This window comes from Triticum dicoccoides, chromosome 3A (genome assembly GCF_002162155.2).
Source record: "Triticum dicoccoides isolate Atlit2015 ecotype Zavitan chromosome 3A, WEW_v2.0, whole genome shotgun sequence".
Lineage (NCBI taxonomy): Eukaryota > Viridiplantae > Streptophyta > Magnoliopsida > Poales > Poaceae > Triticum > Triticum dicoccoides.
Genome location: NC_041384.1, coordinates 187,548,881 through 187,555,880, shown reverse-complemented (window position 1 = coordinate 187,555,880; position 7,000 = coordinate 187,548,881).

Sequence of the window (7,000 nt, the reverse complement as noted above, 5' to 3'; positions counted from 1 at the left end):
TTTTTTTTTCTGTTTTCTTTTATTATTTCTCTTTTATTTCTTTACTGTTTTCATTTAAAGTTTCTATTATTTTCTTTTTATAAAATACCAAGTTAGCACCTAAATTAGTATTACTAATTAGGCCTCTGCCATAATTATTTTGGCACACTATTAATTTAGTTATATTACTATATCTTTATAAAAGGCATTAAAGTAATTGTTTTGCCCTAAGCTTTGGTTATTTTAGTGAAATTAAATATTATAAGAAATGTTGGTTTCTCCACCATTATTACTCGTGAACTATTCGTCACATTTAGAACATTTTAGTTTTAATGTTTGAAAACTTTTGTTGTTTGTCTTTAAATTAAATTTGAATTTGAATCAGTTTCGAACTAACGCGAGATTAGCAACAGTAATTGTGCTGACGTGGCATCATTAACAGTGGTTTACTGTAGCTTAAGTATCCGAGCGTCACAATTCTCCTCCACTACAAGAAATCTCGTCCCGAGATTTAAGCGGTGGAGTAATGGGGGAAAGGTGCTGGTAGCGAAAAACCTAACGAGTCTTCTCGGTCTTGGCTGCCCTTTCGAAGAGGTTGATCCCTTTCATTGATGTCTTCATTTCTCTGTTTCAGGTCCTCATGGTGAAGTTGGCCTTTTTTTTTTTGGGAATTCCATCGCATTTACGAATAAGTAACGGGGCAGGTCGGCAACGACAGAATGTTATAAGTGTTATAATCTGGGATTAACCCATGAATGAGCATATGAATACCTCTCGAGTTTGAACATTTAAAAGACATCGAGAGTAAGGTTGGGAGGTACAATAAGAAGTTTCAAGTAGCCAGGCAATCGTTCAATGCCTAGTCAGAAGGTGAAAGTGGTTTCAAAGCAACGGGATAATTATTCTGTCCGATGCCAGAATTGATGATCTCATCGGAAAGGTGGCTCATGAATTACTTACGAGTCCACGCGGGAGGAATAACTTTGGAACTGGGGTGTGCAGGAGAGTCAGGTTTCGATCCTGTGGAACTGTGGGTTATGGGCCCACCATGTGGGTTAAAAGTAGGAAAGGCAGTGACGTCTTGCACAATCATGTAAGCAAGGCATGTTAGAGGATAGCCTGACAGTTATGTCGGCAACAATGTCGGTACCAAGGGCGAGGGACGAAGAGAACCATCTTCCTGCTCGTTGAACGAGGCGGACCAATAGGCAAAGTTCTCGTCCATCGGTGGTTACCGGAATGTCCTCACCAAAATAACAGGGTCTTTCTGACAGAATTGTACACCGAGTTGTTTACAAAAGTAGGAGAATATTACTGCTTAGATCTCATAGATCACAAGAAAGGTTAAACCAAACAATGGAAAGGAAGATATGATTATCGGATTTAACCAAATCAATGGAAAGGAAAAATGTGTTTAAACACATTTTCCAGGGGTATATCCTTCCCAAGGACAAGCAGATGATATCCATGACAGGATAGTAGGTAGAAAACCATTTTAGGTAAGGGGAGAAAAATTTCATGACATTACCCATACAACGGTGTTTGGATAATTGATAAAGAGAATTTAGCATTGTGCTTCAAATGTTCTTGGTGATGAATGGAGTACCACAGACATGCTTCAGGTAGCAATGATATGGTGTTTCAATCAAGGGCCCGACTTCGGATACACCAATGACCCATCAGGAGTAACTTATAAAATAAGCCCTACCACTTCCTCTAGGAGGAATGGTTATCCTTGCAAAAGAAATCATAATGATAGGTCCTCCAGCCAGGGGGGGTGCTAGGCATGACATCCTGTTACCAGGTCATCAAAGGGCCAACAACATAACTCTTGGAAAGTTGTCCCAACCATCCTATCTGACCGAGATTCAGATCCGATTGGTGTAATGATACCTCAGACTCAGGATGTCCGAGAATAAAAGGTGCAACACAAATAGACGAAATGACATTTCAAGATTCTCGGGAAATGAACTATGGGAGCGGGTTCTTGAAGCAATAGTTCATCATTAAACCAAGTTGAGGATGAGGAGGTGGCTGATGGACTCAGCGACAATCCATTGAGATTTTCAAAAGATGGATTTCCACAATTATGTGAACAAAGAAATAACATTTGTCAAATCAGATAATATAATGAGGTATACTCAAGGAGAACATACCCAATTAAACATTGGTTGAAAGGTGCGCCCGAAATATGGGTTGAGTTGCACGACCAATGTCAGAATGGTGATTCAATAATCAATAGCCTAAGAATGAACTTTCGACCATTAACTTCAAAGAAATAGGGTTGCTAGAAGGAAAGAATCCAAACAACACCGTTCGCTTGTTGGAATTAACACGGGGACCAAGAAAAATGGTGATGGTGAGAAGTATTTCTATGTCAAGAATTCTCAAGAGGTGGAACAAATCTCAGAACATTCTTGACATAAAGGATGGTAATACTCCAAGGTAAAGAGGAACAATTGCTGGATAGCAAGGAACTCAAGGTATAACACCAAACATGAACAAGCTTGTGTTGGTGGGAGGGCAATAAAGTGGTCGACGATAATCAATTTATCGAGGGCGAGGATGGTATTTCTCATCATTAATTCACTTGATATCCTGGAAGAGCATCAGAATGTAGATGGTGATCATGACACATTTGCCGAGAGATTCCACGAAGATGTAATCGATCCGCGATCACATCAAGTCAAAAGAATGATGAAGCAAGAGGTTATTGGAACCATAGGTACGACACAAACCTGAAATCAAGATTGTTGTTCAAGGTGAAAGGGTATGACGAGGAAAAATCGATGTAAGGTTAGTTCATCGTCGAAATTTGGTGCTCCGAGAATAAGGACCAGGTAGCACAGTTAGAATCGTCACGACAATGATATAGCCAAACAGGCTAGGAATGGCGTGATCGGGTACAAACTCGTACTTATAGAAGCTTACTGAAGAGTTGTTGAACCGTAGAGCGGACTCGGTTCAGTTATCGGGGTCTTTGAGTGTCCAATAACTCAGAGCCCGCGAAAAATTGGAATCAGTGGGAAGGTAGCACTTGATGAAGAACTCATAAAGTTATGCAGTTCCATGATAATCTCGAGATACCAAGGGGGTAATACTCGACGACAGATCAAAGTAAAGGTTGGACTGGTGTATTGATCCATAGAAGACAATTGTTTTAACTTGTCCGATAAATGAGATCAAAGAAGAACAATCATGGTCGGAACCACGATTGCAAAAGGCCAGATCCTAGATATAAGATGAACTTATACCAAAGGAATAATTCATTTAAGAGAAGCTTTAATGATAAGATCTACATCGTGTCCATGGGCATGAACACAAGTTCAAGGTCGACTCCCACTTCTCCAATGCATAACCTTTCATTCACTTCTCACGTTCGATGAAGTTGCAGTGTTGAAATTTTATCTGGTGAAGCACCAGAAGAGTATGACTCGTGAAAACTTTCGGGTTCACACGGTTTAGAGAAGGCATATGTTCAACCCATAGGGGCTTCTTAGAAACATATACCACAAGTTTCAAGAGTAAATAACACAAGCCCGAAAACAGAGCATGGTTGGCCAAGCAGAGGATACAACTTAACAAAGGCATTATGTATCAGGGGAAGGACTCATAAAGTGATCAAATGTGAAGGACACTGTCGGATAACAATCCAACAAAGGACTTGATGGTCCACAAAGGATCTGATACGAGTATCGGTACTCAACTAGGGGAAGAAGAATGCAAGGAGATCAGATTATAGAAACAATTGACTAACTCAATTGTCAAATGCAAAGGAATTATGATTCCCAAATCAAGGGATCAGAAGCAATGCTCTGATTAGGGGTGGATAAGTTGAATAGACTTAGGGTACAATCAAAGACAATTCGATTGGTCGAGAACCAATTCCAGTTAAAAGAATGGCAGCTCAGCCGGAAAAGTAGTTTATAAGGATCAATGATGATTGCGTGTATTCGCAAACATATTGAGTCAATAGACCCAAAATGATAATGACAAGGAATGTCAATAAGACTACGAGACTTATGGGATTAACCATAATGCAAGCAAGCAAGAATTTCAAGAGCCAAAGGCTCCAGAGGATTTTCGGAAGATCGAATATTATTTTGAAGACTTTTGTGAAACACAAGAACAACTGGGGATGAGCGGATACTCGGCAAGCGCGAGTAATTATCCGTAGGGGTATTCATGCAGCAAGGAACTGCAGGGCAGTAAGCGTAAAGAATTCTCGGAATACCGAAGAGTATTTCGGGACATTTTGTAATAACAAAAGCAACGGGGGATGACAATATGAACGATAGGTGTAAGTAGTTATCCAGAGGGATTTATCGATGGAAGTGAATTGCAAAAAGCGATGGCACATAGTCTCCAGAGCACATCGTAGAGTATCTCGAAATCTTCTGGTGCAGCAGGCGGTTATCGGTAACAAGTGGCTCTCCGGGAGAAAGTACTTGCGAGAACCTAAAGTTAGTTTTGTTTTTAGCAAAATCGTTTAACCCGAATAGAAGAGAGTTCAGAATCCCAGAGTAAAGGTCGAGGAGTAAAAGATCCTAATACCACCCAATGGCGACGTGGGCCCATGGGCCGCACAGCCATGTTAGTAAAAGTTTTGTAAAGTCTAGACTCAACTTCGGCCAAGGAGTTGGAAAGGGGGATTCCTACAGGCAGTCAGCTCTGATACCAACTTGTGACGCCCCCGGTTTGACCGTACACTAATCATGCACGCAAATGTGTACGATCAAGATCAGGGACTCACGGGAAGATATCACAACACAACTCTACAAATAAAATAAGTCATACAAGCATCATAATACAAGCCAGGGGCCTCGAGGGCTCGAATACAAGTGCTCGATCATAGACGAGTCAGCGGAAGCAACAATATCTGAGTACAGACATAAGTTAAACAAGTTTGCCTTAAGAAGGCTAGCACAAACTGGGATACAGATCGAAAGAGGCGCAGGCCTCCTGCCTGGGATCCTCCTAACTACTCCTGGTCGTCGTCAGCGGGCTGCACGTAGTAGTAGGCACCTCTAGTGTAGTAGGGGTCGTCGTCGACGGTGGCGTCTGGCTCCAGGGCTCCAGCATCTGGTTGCGACAACCAGAAAGAACGGAAAAGGGGAAAAAGGGGGGAGAAAGCAACCGTGAGTACTCATCCAAAGTACTCGCAAGCAAGGAACTACACTACATATGCATGGGTATATGTGTAAGGAGGCCATATCAGTGGACTGAACTGCAGAATGCCAGAATAAGAGGGGGATAGCTAATCCTGTCGAAGACTACGCTTCGGGTCACCTTCGTCTTGCAACAGGTATAAGAGAGTAGATTTAAGTCCTCCAAGTAGCATCTCCAAGTAGCATCTCATAGCGTAATCCTACCCGGCGATCCCCTCCTCATATCCCTGATATAGAGCGACCACCGGTTGTATCTGGCACTTGGAAGGGTGTGTTTTATTAAGTATCCGGTTCTAGTTGTCATAAGGTCAAGGTACAACTCCAAGTCGTCCTGTTACCGAAGATCACGGCTATTCGAATAGATTAACTTCCCTGCAGGGGTGCACCACATAACCCAACACGCTCGATCCCATTTGGCCGGACACACTTTCCTGGGTCATGCCCGGCCTCGGAAGATCAACACGTCGCAGCCCCACCTAGGCAAAACAGAGAGGCCAGCACGCCGGTCTAAACCTAAGCGCACAGGGGTCTGGGCCCATCGCCCATAGCACACCTGCACGTTGCGAGGGCGGCCGAAAGCAGACCTAGCCTAGTGGCGTTCCAGTCCAATTCGGCGCGCGCCGCTCCGTCGCTGACGTCTGAAGTGCTTCGGCTGATACCACGACGTCGGGATACCCATAACTACTCCCACGTAGATGGTTAGTGCGTATAGGCTCGTAGCCGACTCAGATCAAATACCAAGATCTCGTTAAGCGTGTTAAGTATCCGCGAACGCCGAACAGGGCCAGGCCCACCTGTCTCCTAGGTGGACTCAACCTGCCCTGTCGCTCCGCCACAAAGTAACAGTCGAGGGCCGTCGGGAACCCAGGCCCACCTCTACCGGGATGGAGCCACCTGTCCTTTCAGCCCCCTCGTCAGAATCACTTTCGGGTACTCAATGAGCTGACCCGACTTTAGTCACCATCTGTATAGTATGTATGTATGTATAGTATATACCCGTGATCACCTCCCAAGTGATCACGGCCCGATAGTATAGCAAGGCAGACTGACAAGAATGTAGGGCCAATGATGATAAACTAGCATCCTATACTAAGCATTTAGGATTGCGGGTAAGGTATCAATGACTGTAGCAGCAATGACAGGCTATGCATCAGAATAGGATTAACGGAAAGCAGTAACATGCTACACTACTCTAATGCAAGCAGTATAGAGGAGAATAGGCGATATCTGGTGATCAAGGGGGGGGGCTTGCCTGGTTGCTCTGGCAAGAGAGAGGGGTCGTCAACTCCGTAGTCGAACTGGGCAGCAGCAGCGTCGGTCTCGTAGTCTACCGGAGAGAAGAGGGGGAAGAAACAATGAATACCAAGTAAACAGATGCATATCGGTGCATGACATGTCAAGAAGCGATGCTAGGCGTGCCCTAACGTGGTATAAGGTGGTACTGGTCAAGGGGGAATCATCCGGGAAAGTATTCCCGGTGTTTCGTGTTTTCGGGCAGAGGAGCCGGAGGGGGAAAGTTGCGGGTTCGATAGGTTAGGGGGGTGTGGTGGACGAACGGACTGCGTATCCGGAATCGTCACGTCGTTCTGAGCAACTTTCATGTTGAAAATATTTTAATCCGGATTACGGATTAAAAGATATGATTTTTAAAAGATTTTATTAATTTCAGGAATTTAATTAATTATTTAATTAATTTCGAAAATGCTTTTATGACATCAGCATGATGTCATGCTGACATCATCAGTCAACAGGGTTGACCGAGTCAACCCTGACATGTGGGTCCAGTGGGACCCACCTGTCATTCTCTATTTAAATTAATTATGGTTTAGGTTAATCTAATTACAGTTTAATTA